Here is a 14,573-nt window from a genome sequence, read left to right on the forward strand (position 1 = left end):
GAAGTATCACAGAGTACATCTGTTTTTCCAAGTTGACTGAGAACAATTTTGGACTCCTATTTAAAGTTTGTGTTGGACTGTTGATGTCAAAGCACCAGTGATGCATGCCAAAATATAAGTCCCTTTTCTGTTGTTTATAAGTGAATACAAGCACTCATGGAAACAAAAAGTGCCAAATTTTGAGTCCACGGTGAAACAGGAAATGTCAAATGTCAAACACTTCCTGGATTGACACTACCTGGATTGACAGTAGATGGGATGTTGTGGAATCTCGCGGGAATTCGGTGGCAAGTTGAGACTGAAACAGGAAGTGCCAAATTTTGAGCCCACTGTGAAACAGGAAATGCCAAATGTTGAACACTTCCTGGGTTGACAAGACAGGAGATCTCGTGGGATCTTGCAGGAATTTAGTGAGAGGTTGAGGCTGAAACAGGAAGTGCCAAATTTTGAGTCTACAGTGAAACAGGAAATGTTAAATGTTGAACACTTACGGGATTGACAAAACAGGACATCTCATGGGATCTTGTGGCAATTTAGTGGGAATTTGAGACTGAAACAGGAAGTGCCACATTTTGAGTCCACAGTGAAACAGGAAATGTAAAATGTGTTTAAATTTGGAAAGGTTTTTTCTTAGAATCCCCACCTGGTTTTGATCTTTTATTATTATTATTATTATTATTATTATTATTATTATTATTATTATTATTATTAACCTGTTCTTTGGTATGTTGTTTTTGCTCTTGTATCTACTCCTCTGTAAGGTTTCTGTGTAACTTTTTGTTTGTCTCATTAAATAATTAAACAAGTCAAATGTTGAGCAATTCCTGCTTTGACAATAAACAAGATCTCATGGGATCTTGCAGGAATTCAGTGGGAGGTTTAGACTGAAACAGGATGTGCTAAATTTTGAGTCCACATTGAAATGGGAAATGTCATGTTGAACACTTCTTCGCATGGGTGAAGCTGGGTTGCACTGGACTTCCCTGAAATCTGCTTGGACACCCCAAATGCCACCCAGATGATTGACATGTCATGGCACCACAAATCTGGTTGAGTGCCATTTTGAAATGGGTGATACATATTGACTGCTAGGGCCCTCCAGTACAGTAGTTGGTGCTGTGTTACACAAAAAAGTTCTAATCCCCTTAGTAGAAGAAGAAAAATGTTTGAGCCAATTTTAAATTTGAACGCATCGTCTGAACAACAGACGTCTAGTTACATTGGTGAGTAAACAGCCGTTTTCTAAGGTCTAATGTTATCTTCCTTAAACTCAAACTGATAGCAAATCTCTACAACTTGATATAAATTTAATTAAAGATATGTAATATAGCTTGGATGGAGTGATGTAGAGGAGGATTTTCTTAAAAAGATCTGAAAGTTAAGCTACAATTTGACAGAAGGTACATCTGAGGTGTAAGCCTAGAATTAATGTTTTGGTGAAAGAAAGTCCTCCTCTGTACCACTTCATCATGAAGCTGTATGACTGGGGATACAAAATGCAAAACATGCACTATGCACAAATGCGGGTGAGGTGCGCAGTTGCGCGGTGGCGCTCACCTCAAGGGGACACCGTTACCCATTGAGATGACCTCAACGACCGAAGAAAACCCACATAAGTTTTGTATTTATATAAAAATACAATTTAAAAAAGTAAAGACTTGCATGTACACACTGTCTTTAAAGCTAAATGTTGTTAGATGATGGGGAGATCAGCTTGACACACGTAACTGTCTTTTTATGTTACGGGGAGATCAACTTGAGATCTCAGCAGAACACCGGCTCTGCCTGTGTGATGTGTAAGAAAAACACAACTGCCATAACAGCCCTTAAATTGTTATACAGGCCGACATTTCACTTTAGTGCTGCCAATTTGAATGTTAGAGATATAGCATCAGTGAACTCAAAAAGTTATAAATTGCTGTTGATGACATTTGATACAGCATACAGAGATACATTTATGGGGAACAAGGTTTGATGCTTAAAGCTAAATGCAAGTGAAAGTAGATATTTTGGCAGTGGGGAATACATGATGTACTCTTACTCTTAGAGAATATATAGTAAGTAAGTAAGTAAATTTTATTTATATAGCACCTTTCACAGACAAGAGCCACAAGGTGCTTCACAACATAAAAGCAGAGTACACCACACAAAACATCAGACAATGGCCGAGACATAAAAACATAAAACATAACATAGGATCACAGAGCAGCCTAAAAGCTAAGCAAACGCTTGAGTAAAAAAGAAAGTCTTAAGTTGGCTTTTAAAAGTATCGACAGAGTCCAGTGAGCGCAGAGAGAGCGGGAGAGCATTCCAAAGCCTGGGAGCAACAGCCTGGAAGGATCGCTCTCCTCTGGTTGCAAAATGGGTGCGAGGAACCATCAACAGATTTTGGTCCACAGACCTCAAAGCCCTGGCAGGGGCATAAGGCTGGATAAGGTCACAGATATAGGGAGGCGCCTGGCCATGTAGAGCTCTAAAAGTTAAAACCAAAATTTTAAAATTGATCCATGTGCTCTTTGTGTGCCTTCTAGTACATTTTAGATTACTCTGAAAAAGGTTTTTTTGGCCATTAAAATTGAGAAAATTGATGTTACGTGTCTTTATTTGCACATATAATAGGCCCTGGCCAGTTGCACAATAGGTGTTTAAGTCACAGTACGTAGTTCGCTTTATAAACCTATTTCTGTGCTTAAATTATGCTTAAAGAATGAATTTTTATTCAGCACACACACAAATCCAGAACAACAAAACATACCAAAGAAGAGAAGAAAAAAAACAATCCAACAATGCACACATGCACCCGAAAGGGTGTAGGCCGAAGCAAAGAGCTTATAAACGCCTACCCCTTTAACTACATGTACAAATTATACATACATGTATGTATGTAAAACTATACATATATCTCATACAAAGTATAAATTGATCACAGAACTAATGTTTCAAAGACACAAACGTACAAGCAGCAGTGCACAATAAACAAGACAAAATCAATAAACCTAATTTGACATATTATAGCAAGCAATCAAATAGTTTCTAAAGAGCCTTTTAAGGCCAACCAAAGTACGAAGATATGTTATGTTATCTTGGCAATTGTTCCAAATATTGACAGCTTTAACAGAAACACAATGACTTTTTTACAGTGGTTCGAAACTTTGATTTCTGAAATAACAGTGTCCCTCAAAGATTATAACTGGAGTCTCTCATTTTAAACAGGTCCTGGACATGTTGGGGCAGAAGTTTGTTTTGCCTTTTCAACATAAATTGTATTATGATATAATCAATCATGTCCCAAACTTTCAAAATCTGCAAACGGGTGAACAATGGATTTGTTGGCTCACGATATGGTTTCTCACTTGATTCATTCAATTCACCTGATATGAGCGTGAACACCCCCCCCCACACACACACACACACAGTCCTTACCTCTCCCTGCCGAAGGTGGGTAAAACCCTCGGAAGACAAACAAATGACTCAAGTATTCTCCTTCACTTTGGGAGTGGCCCATTAGTGCAGCAGCTAAGAGAATATTTATAGCAAAATTGTGCAAATGGTGATACAAGCGCAAAAGTTGGCACAAATACTCCTTAGACATTACTCTTTTGAAAAAAACGACTGGCCACTTGAATTTTCAATAGGCAGCCAGGGAGGGGTCAATTAAAGAATTACACAGGGGTCAAAATTAAAAATGCTCAAATCATTTTGAAAACTACACCACATTATTTGTCTGATCTTAAGATTCCAAAAAGGTATAGTTTGGACTATCTATGACTGAATCATCAGGAGTTATGGTATAAAAACAGCAAAAATGCTGACAAAGATCAGTGTCAGTTTGTACAGGGGTCAAAAGTTAAAGTTGGTCCAATTTTGGTAATAAATTATGCAAATTCTTAGTTGAGACAACAGGGCTTTAAAAAGGAATAGCTTGGACCATGTGTCATGTTACGGGGTAACATATGTCACATGTCATAGAATCCAATGGATGTTGACCTTGTTTGATCTTTATTTTGGAGACCAAACGTTCAGCACAATCAAAACTATTCCATTTATTAATACTATTAGCTCAACCAATAATTTGCATCACTTTTTACCAAAATTGAAGGAACTTTAACTTTTGTCCCCTGTACAAACTGAAACTGACCTTTGTCACCAGTTTTGCTGTTTTTACCCCATAACTCCTGATCATTCAGTCATAGATAGTCCAAACTATACCTTTATGGAATCTTTACGATCAGACAAATAATGTGGTGTAGTTTTCAAAATGATTTGACCATTTTTAATTTGACCCCTGTGTATTTCTTCAATTGACCCCTACCTGGCCGCCTATTGAAAATTCAAGTGGCCAGTCGTTTTTTTCAAAAGAGTAATGTCTAAGGAGTATTTGTGCCAACTTTTGCGCTTGTATCACCATTTGCACAATTGTTTGTTACCTGCTACCAAGCATGGAGCTGTTGAAAGTCAAAGGGTCTGAGAATTGAGGCAATGGACAAATGCTGGAAGCAGCAACAGGTATTGATCATATAAACACATGCAGAGTGTAACTGATACATTCCCCCCGACAGCTACAATGAGCCAAACCGATTCAGGCAGAAAATTGTTCACTTCCTGCAAACCTCACTTCAGCTCAAACAGGGTTTCATCTCCCTTGCATCCCTCCCGTACAACTGATAGCTCCCTGATCCTGTCTGCCTTTCTTCCACGCTGCTTGTCTACATCCCACTGGTGTTCTCCCTGCACTCTTTCCGTCATGCTTCACATTCCTTTTATCACGACACAGTGGGTGTGCTCCCCATTGATGTTGCAGACAGAAAATAGAGACAATAATTCTATTTCCCCAAAATGGAGCATGATTTGGGGGAGCTGTGAGTAGGAGGAAGGCTGCTGTGACAGTAATGGTGAAGTAATTTACTATCATTAAGAGAGGTGACTATTCACGGTTTTAGAGTATCCCAGAATCCTTTGCGCACTGGGGAGGGAGGCTTGATAATGGCTCAGCTTAATGCTAACTTTAACATTGTAAATGCCATAGACATGCTAGCGTGTTAGCATCGGCACCGTTTTTAAGTTATAAAATACATCTATCAAATGTTTCAGAAGACCATAACAGGCAAAGCCGTGCTGCAGAAATGGTTGATTATACAGACCCTCTGCAGGGTCTGTAATCAATGTAGAGAAATTATCATTTTCCTGACCAACACCCCCAAAAACAATGACCACTCTGAAGGACCGATAAGGGAATCGTTAAGCAAAAAGGCTATTGATGTCGATACATTGAATCATTTCTTAAGGATACCCGAAAAGAACCGGTTCATGGCACACAACCCGAACAGCAACACGCTTTTTTTTTTTTTTTTTATAAAACTCACATTAAAGACTCACGATTATTTTAGTTAAACACCTAAATACATATTTTGGTTGAACTCACCCCCTTAACGATGAAATGTTGCAAACAAGTTGCTTGTTCCTTCTCGGCCTCCCCAGTGAGAATGTGATTACGTGCGAGATTTGACACCGTAAAGGCATCAATAAAGCTGCTGATACTATGAATACCTCCATCACCTTTTACATGCCAATTTAATATTCTTTGAATGTTCTTTCAGAGTGTCATCCCCTGCTGAAGAACAAAAAGGGAAGGTATTCAGGTGCCTGAATCAAACCACACACAGTGCAATGCAAGTGTCATTGCTTTTTCCTAACTTTGGTCCTCAGAGACCCCTAACGTGTACATTTTCTATCTCTCCCTATTCTGCTGAAAGCTGATTAGAACATTGAAGTGTCCGTTGAAGTGTCCATTGAAGTGTCAGCTGAAACATTTTTAGCGCATCCAGTGAATAAAGACCACCCTTCAATACACTGATACCTATGGTCTATTTCGAAGTCTGTCATATATATATATGATATGATATACGAGGTCTATTAGAAAAGTATCCAACCTTATTATTTTTTTCAAAAACCATATGGATTTGAATCATGTGTGATTACATCAGACATGCTTGAACCCTCGTGGGCATGCAAGAGTTTTTTCACGCCTGTCGGTTACGTCATTCGCCTGTGGGCAGTCTTTGAGTGAGGAGTTGTCCACCCGCTCGTCGATTTTTTTCATTGTTTAGGAATGGCTCAGAGACTGTTGCTTTGTTTGATAAAAAATTTTTCAAAACTTTTTTTTTTTCAAAAAAACCATTCAATAAATTCAGCTGGTTTTCGGTAAAACTTTTAACAGCTGATGAGAGATTTTGGTCTGGTAGTGTCACTTTAAGGACGGTCCACGGCGCCTGACGGCGATCTGCGCTTCGAGGCGGCAGCGTCTCGCCGTTTCAAGTTGAAAACTTCCACATTTCAGGCTCTGTTGACACAGTAAGTCGTCAGAGAACAGAGAACTTTCAGAAGAAGTCGGCATGAGGAGTTTATTCGGACATTCCATTGTTAACGGTCATTTTGTAATGAAAGAACGTGCGGGCAGAGTCGCATGTCGGGCTGGACCCGACCGCGGGGGGTCGCGGCAGGAAAAACACCTCCGTTGGAAATCTTAACGGGCAAGTTGGAACATGCCCAAGCTGTTAAACAATTTCTCAGTTACTCACTTGTTGAAAGCCATTAAAAGCCGCCTGAATTCTACAAATGGTTTTCAACACGGAGGTGTTTTTCCTGTCGCGGCGCACACAGATTTGCCGAGTCGTCACGGAAACGACTCGGCGAATTTGCGCGTACGTCTTTCATTAAAAAAATGTCCTTAAACAGTGGAATGTCCGCATAAATTCCTCATGCCGGCCTCTTCTGAATCTTCTCTGTTCTCTCACGATGTCCTGGGTGAATTAAGCCTTAAATTAGGATGTTTTCAGCTCAAAACAGGCCGACGACAGCGCCTGGAAGCGCTGCAGGACGTCCCGCTCCGTGGGAAGTCCTTACACCGACAGAAACACCCCATAATCTCTCATCAGCCGTTAAACTTTTCACAGAAAACCAGCTTAATTTCTCAAATAGTGTCCACTCGGATATTCCTCACAGGTCCAGAAAAATTTTGATAAAGCAACGCGCGCCGTCTCGAGCAGCGTGTGAAACAAAGGAATTCAGCCGAGAGGGCGGGACCACATCTCACTCAAGGCCTGCCCACAGGGAAATGACGTCACCGACACGCGTGAAAAAACTCACGCATGCGCACGAGGGTTCAAGCATGATTGGTGTAATCGCATGTCATTCAAATCCATATAGTTAAAAGAAAAAATAAAAGGGTCGGTTTATTATCTAAGAGACCTCGTATATGATAAATCATATCATATATCTATATTATAATAGCTAAGTGACCTCTGTTCGTGGAGGCATGCATACGTGTGTATGGCTTCGATCATGGAGAAACTGGGGAGAGCTAACGTTTTCCATTTGGTATGCTTATATATTTTGGGTCAAGGATGAACGCTGTGAAAACATAAAGTTGATAGGACTTATATTTTGGAGAATTTATGGATATTAGCTAATAACAGTGAACAATGGACGTTGTGCTGCAATGCACCATGGGAGTTTGGGGTGTTGGCGTTTTAAGTGTTGTTATTGTGGTTCATCTTAATTTAACCCCTTAACGCCCATCGTCGCATATATGCTACAATCTCTGACTCAAATATGCAACTTACCAAATTAACCTGTATGCCCGTTGTCGCAAATTTGCAACATACCATCATTATTATTATAACATTATAACATAAAGTCATTACCAGAATACCCAATATTACTATCTAGTTTTTGTGCAGAAGTTAAATTAATAATCTCAACATTATTTACCATCTACTTAAAGGCAAAAACACACACAAAACATTTTTTTATATACAGCTATATAAATTCGGGCATTAAGGGGTTAACAGTGTTGTTAGTGTTATTGATTTATTGTGTTTTTAGAGTTCAACTGCTCTAGTCACTTTCGTTAAGTGTCATATTGCCATTACCATGAGTGGGAAGAGTAGTGCATTTGATGCCTTCTGCCACCGTCTGTTTTTGGGTATGTAAAAATAAAAGCACCTACTTGAGGCAGAATGCAGAAAAGACAAAAAGCTCTTTCTCAATTTTGATTCTTCCACGCAGTGCATAATAAAATAGAAGTGGCGTCTGTGTACATGTATGTGTGTGTGTGTGTGTGTGTGTGTATAACTTTGATTGCGGACAAATTGGGGAGAGCTAACATTTGCCATTTAGTATGATTATGTATTTTGGGTCAAAGATGAACGCTGCCAAAATGGAATGCCAGTAGGACTCATATTTTTGTAGAAACTTGTGATATTAGTCAACAACACTGAACAATAGACATTGTTAACTGCATTCTGGACTCGCACACCATTCCAGCAGGGTGCAGCAAATCATCTCATGTATGCGTGTGCGTGCATGCATGATTTTACTTAGTAACTTCAATATAATTACATAATATAATTGTGAATACATTAAAAATACATGGTTGACACAATAAAGTGAAAACACTTATTTCCATTGTGGTCCATTTAATTATCAAATGAGAAAATAGTAGTACTTATGATTATAGATAGAAATATTTATTATTATTACCGATGGCCATATTTTGGCCTCGGGTAATAACAGTCATACTGAAAATAATGGTTGTAAGGTTCTAAAAATATTCTGGACTCACACTGTTGTGGGCATGCTTGTTTGTGCACTTAGGTGTTATTTTGTGCTGTATTGTGTTAATATTATAATTTTCTGTATGTGTTCAATTGTTAGAGTTCTCTTTTAGTGTATTTTCTGTACAGGTTCATTTATACTTGTCTGATCTGGGTCCCCCGTGTTCCACCCCTGCATACTCACCTGTCTGTCTTGTTATGTCTTCCTGTTGCACTCCTTCTCATGTTTGAGTCCCACTTTGGTTTTCTGCTTTTGTTATGGATTCTGGGTTCAGTCTTCATTAGTTCTTATAATCTTTATGTTCTGATCACCTCCTGCTGTCATTAGGTTAGTTTTTTCACTCTGGCACCTTATTTACTCTGGGTTTGTTGGGTTTGTTGGTTTCCTTATTGTAGTTTGTAATCATTATGTTTATTATGTTCTACGCGCCTGCAGTTGTTTGTTTAGTTTCTGTTCACCTTTTATTTGTATGTTGTCACCTGACCTTTGACCTTTCACACACCAGTCCTCCATTTTGTTCAGTCAGTTCCTCTCCATGCTCCTCCTCCTTCCCCTAATTAGACACATCTGTTGCTTATTAGTGTGTTTGTATTTAAGTCCTCACCTGGCCTCGGTTCAGTTCCCTGTAGATTCACTGTGGTTCCAGCTTTTTTGGGTTGTGAATGTTTTTTGCCAGTTGCTTCATTCATCTCTGTTTGTCAGTTAAATTATGGTTTTTGCTCAAGGATTCTCTGTGTTTGGACTCAGTTTTCTCTGCCCTGTTTTTGTCACCGTTTGGATGGTTTAGCATTTTGAGACTTGATAATAAATCACCTTGACTTTTTTGCACCTACCTCCTGTGTTTGGCTGCTTGCATTTTTGGGGTCTCAATTTTGACTGTGTTTGAACATACAAACATAACACACACGCCATTCAACTTTACTTAATTTATTAGCCCCATTGAAAAATGAACACTACCCAGTCTAGGGCCCGTGGATCTCCAGGAGCAACCCCCAAGTTAAAATGACTGTCTTTCCATATATGAAACACCTAAGTATACCAAAGTTCACAAACACATTCTCTTTCATGTAGGAATGAAATGTTTAATTTCTTTTTACATTTGGTCAAACTTTACCTTTTTTTCCTTAAAGTAATATTTATAATGTGGAAAAAGGTGCAAGGCCCAGACTGTACAACTAAGCAAGCTGAATTTTTTTTGATAAAGATCTGTTCATGTCACTCATAAAACAAGAATTATATTTATTCAGCTGCATGTGGCACTATAATAAAGAAAAATGCATTTTGGCTTTAAACTTCCACACTGTGCATCAGTCAGCAATCAGATAGTTGATCAAGATTTGTATGTTCCCACATTCTGTTAAGTGTATTGAAGGTTCTACAATGGGCTACGCACTTTTCTACTTTTTGCATTTTCATGCAAAATTGAATCAAATGTAAAACCTACTTTATCAACATCTGCTTTGGTCATGAGTGTCATCTGCACCACAACCTGCAAAACACATTCAATGGACACTCACGTGTTTGTTATTAAAATGATTTAAGTCAAATGAACATGAAATATGCTCCAGTGACAGAAAAATTAACAAAAGGCTGCCTGCCAAATTTCATAATCATCAGCCACAAGTAAGGAAGTAATAATCTGAAATGAGATGCATAGAAAAGCAGGAAACGTATCTCAACCACTTATCCATCAAAGACCAGTGATGTTCAAAGAAGAATTTTCTTTAATTGCTGTATGAATAGCTTTAAATTGCACAAACTGAGCACTGCACATGCAATATTTGCTTTGAGAGTGTTGATGAAAAAATGCAGAGAAGGCCAGAAGGAGTTGCATTGCTTGTTTGTGGGTTTTTTAAAGAGCTTATGACAGATTGCTAAGAGAAAAGGTGTGGTATTGTATGAGAGGTGCAGTCACCACAATGAATCTGGTGTGCTTGAGGTTCCTTGAAGATTGTTTTTTTTTTTTTTTTTTTTTTTTTTTTTTTTTTTTTCTGACCGCTATTCCCAATGTGCTTGCTCAGGGGATCTGTCAGGTTAAACCTGATTCAGAAGAAGCATTATTAAAGGCCCCTTCACACATAACACGATTGAAGCAGACTAGAGCACGAAGGAGGAATGCCTCGTACACCTGTTGCTACAACAATTCGCACACACCAGCGGCTGAAAGACAGAGTGCCCTGTGAGTGCCCATTCGATCCCTTTCGCGGCAGGTGTCGGACAGATTCCAGGTGACACACACGAACATCCAACACCACTTGCTGGACACTTAAAAAATGTGGTGCCATTCGTGCTGTCAGCACAAAAATAGTGAGCAGTCAATCATTTTTGATCTGGCGGTGAAATCTGTCTAATTGCCCACACGAGTGTGGCATTGCAAAAAGCAGCACATGGCATGCAGGGAGAGCACACTTGCATGAAATGCTGATATGTATGTACAGACATGATCACATGGGGGCCAGACAGCCATGTCTAAGTGAGCACAGCAAGGCGCCTCTCAGCTGATCACAGCGAAATGACTGTTCAGTGCAAACGATGTGTAACATTACAAACACGGAGACCAATAGCTGGACAGGTATATAAATAATTATGACAAGAACTACATACACAATTACATGCCAAATAACGAAAATGAATGACCACATAACACAGAAACGAAGCGTGACACTTTGGTCTGGGTGCTGAACGGACAAGGGAACGTGACTGACAACACAAGTAGCTGTTGAGATTTCTGCTCCTGGATGCCACAGCTGGGGAACACAAACCGTCTTTCAAAGGACATGACCTTACAAGTGATTTCTGTGAGGCACGTGTCCCTGCCTGCTGTTCTCATGTGGAAATACATAAAACATCTTTCGCCTTTGCGCCAGGCTGCTGCAGCAGCTGCACACAGCGCACCTTGGCAGGCTGCTCCATGTGAAACAGACCATCAGATCATGTGAAGACGCAGCAGATGATCTGAATGTCACGCGTATCCTGTGGGCGGCGTGCCGCAGGATTATGACAAGCCAACAGTGCAACAAATATGCCACTTTCAGTCACATATCAGTTAGATATATTTCTGTGTTTAATTATGGTTTTATTTGTTTTCTGTATTTCTTTTGGTATTAAGGTAGTTATTATATTTAGGGTTATATTTTTAGTTTCATTCTTATTCTCACTTTCCTTTGTTCGTTCTTGGTATGTGCATGTAGAACTGGATTTAACCGGTTTGTACCACTTAGGATAAAGAGAGTTAGGTTACAATTATAAATCATGTCTCCCATTAGTGCGCGGGCCTGGGGCAGGGGGATGGACGTCCCTTGAATGCCCATGGGGGCCAATAAGGAAAGGATTTTGCAAAATAAGGTCCGCCTCTGTTACGCATATGTAATCCTGTATAAAAACTGCCTGTATCCATTGTCCGGGGTTCTGTAAGAGCGGATCTTGTCTGTAAGAGAAGTTCATGCAGGGCCCAGGCCTGATTATTTTTGCTGTGACTTTGATTAAATTTAAAAGTGCACAATAGTTCGAGTTTGTGCTTTGTAAGGGGCAGTATTACAGAAAGAACTGGGGAAGAATTAACATCACCAAAAATATGCAGTAACAAATGGCATTTTGTCAGTTATTATGGTGAATGGTTTTAAGTATTTGATGCTCCTGTTATGAGACAGTGATTGTAGAGCAGTGGCAAAGTTTCTGTCTGTTAATCAGAGCTTTTGAAAATTGCAGGTTCGAATCCAGCGAGTGGCATTTTTTTTTTTTTATTTAACGTCAGGGTTCTGTATTGCGTCCCCTTTTATTTATTATTTATGTCGTCCCAGTGAATTTCACTAATTATCCACCAATATCTAATCTATCAGTGTCCGGTGATGGTAGTAATTATTTATATACCCAGCTGGACATAAGACATGAGGGTGCACTGCTTCATTCATGTCATTTCATGACCGTACGTCTGATTATGGGTCATATGCAGAGGCACAGAGGGATCATACTTGTATCGTCCGCTCGATAAGAGGCATTTAATATTGGACATTGCGGTGTGTGTCTGTGTGGTTTTTTTTTTGTTTGTTTGTTTCTCCACAGCAGCTGCACAACGTGGTTCCACACGCTCCAGCTGCTTGTGCTATGTTCTATTGCAGAGGGTTTGTTTCATTCATGCCTGCCCGACCGTGTGTCCCTCCCGACATCGGCTCGATGTTTTCGGGGTTCGCTCATTCGGGCTGTTTCGCCATGATTCACCCTGATTCCTACTTATTGCTGCTATGTGTGAAGGAGCCCTAAGTGACTGATATTGTGATTGTCAAATTTAAAAATATTCAACTCAGTCCCTTGCCCAATCACCTCTGAACTTTGTGTACCATAAAGAGAATATTTCTATCAGTGTTGTTGTTTGGTAGAACACTTTGTTGCACAGATATGAAGATTTAGATTTAGATTTGGAATAATTTTGTTGACAAATTTAGACTGACAAAATTCATAGTTATCTAGATGCACCACACTTCATGCACATGGAAGGATGTGATTCAGTGTACACACTGAAAAAGTATAGTTAAATTTAGTCTTCTTGATGACAAACTTGACATGACAGCGCCATCACCCATGTGGGTCTGCGGGTCAGGCAAACATCTTGCAGCTGCATTGTTATGAGTCATATGGTCATCACGGGGGCTCAGGAGGCAGTCCACGTACTCGGCCACTTCTAGAAGGAGCTGTAACTCATCATTTTGTTGTGCTCTCCAGCAGCTCGTGCATGTGGCCTACCCCTCTCACAGTTTGAGGTCTCATTAGGACTCCCAGTAAGTACATTCCGAGGGTCGCAAGACACCAGCGATGGCTCTGGGAGCATACCAGTAGTACCCTTGTTGCATCGCCAGTTTTGAACAGTTCAAAATCCAGGTGTGAAGCTTGCGACACTCTGCGAGTGAAGCGATGGGAGAGTGCCACCCAGCGAACATGCAAAGTCAAGTGATTTCCCTCGCAACTGTCATTCACATGCTGTCATAGCTCAGTGATATAAGACCAGAGCAAGCAGCATATCCCACACTTGCCTGTCCTCCAGCAAGTGCTGTGACTTTTCCTCAGGGAATTCAAAGGCATTCCCAAGCCAGCTGGGAAAAATAATCACTTCAGCATTTCTTGGGTCTTCCCCAGGGCTTCCTCCCCAAGAAGGATGACAATGTGGCATCCTCACCAGATGTCCCAGATACCTGTTGGAAGAACACTTCTCTATTGCTTGTATCTGTGGCCTTGTTCATCTGGTAATCACCCAAAGCTCAAGACCATATCTGAGAATAGGACCATAGACTGACTTACTGGTACATCGAGACCCTAACCTTCTGGTTCAGCATTTTCTTCGTCACAAAGGGCTTGTACAACATCTACAGGACCTCATATGAAACTCAGTCTGTCAATCTCGAACTCTATCTTAATCCAACTCATGAACAAGACATAGATAGTTGGAGTCCTCCACTTGATGAACTAACTCTCCACTGGCCCAGAGAGGACAATTCACCCTTTTCCAACAGAGGACCGTGGTCTCAGATTTGATGGTGCTGATTCTAAATTGCCTGTTACAGAATTGCCTGAAGAATGTCAGACTCCACTCACCTGGATTAAGGAAACTGGGGCCTTCTCCTAGACCCAGGCCTGGGTGAGCTGGCTCACATGTGGGCCAACAAACCCGCAATGAGTGAATACAGTGTTTGGTGCATTGTCCTACGTGCAGAAACAGACGCAAAAGCCCACACAAACTGACACTCAGAAAAAAATACAACATGGACTGCATTTATATAGCACTTTTCCATCTGAATGAGAAGCTCAAAGCACTTTACACTGATGCCTCACTTTCACACAAACACACCAATGTCAGGGTGCTGCCATGCAAGGCATTCACAACACACTGGGAAGAACTAGGGGAATAAGGACCTTGCCCAAGGGTCCTTAGCAATTTTCCAGTCAGGCTGGGCGTTGAACTGAGG

This window comes from Thalassophryne amazonica, chromosome 9, assembly GCF_902500255.1.
Source record: "Thalassophryne amazonica chromosome 9, fThaAma1.1, whole genome shotgun sequence".
In the NCBI taxonomy this organism is placed as follows: domain Eukaryota; kingdom Metazoa; phylum Chordata; class Actinopteri; order Batrachoidiformes; family Batrachoididae; genus Thalassophryne; species Thalassophryne amazonica.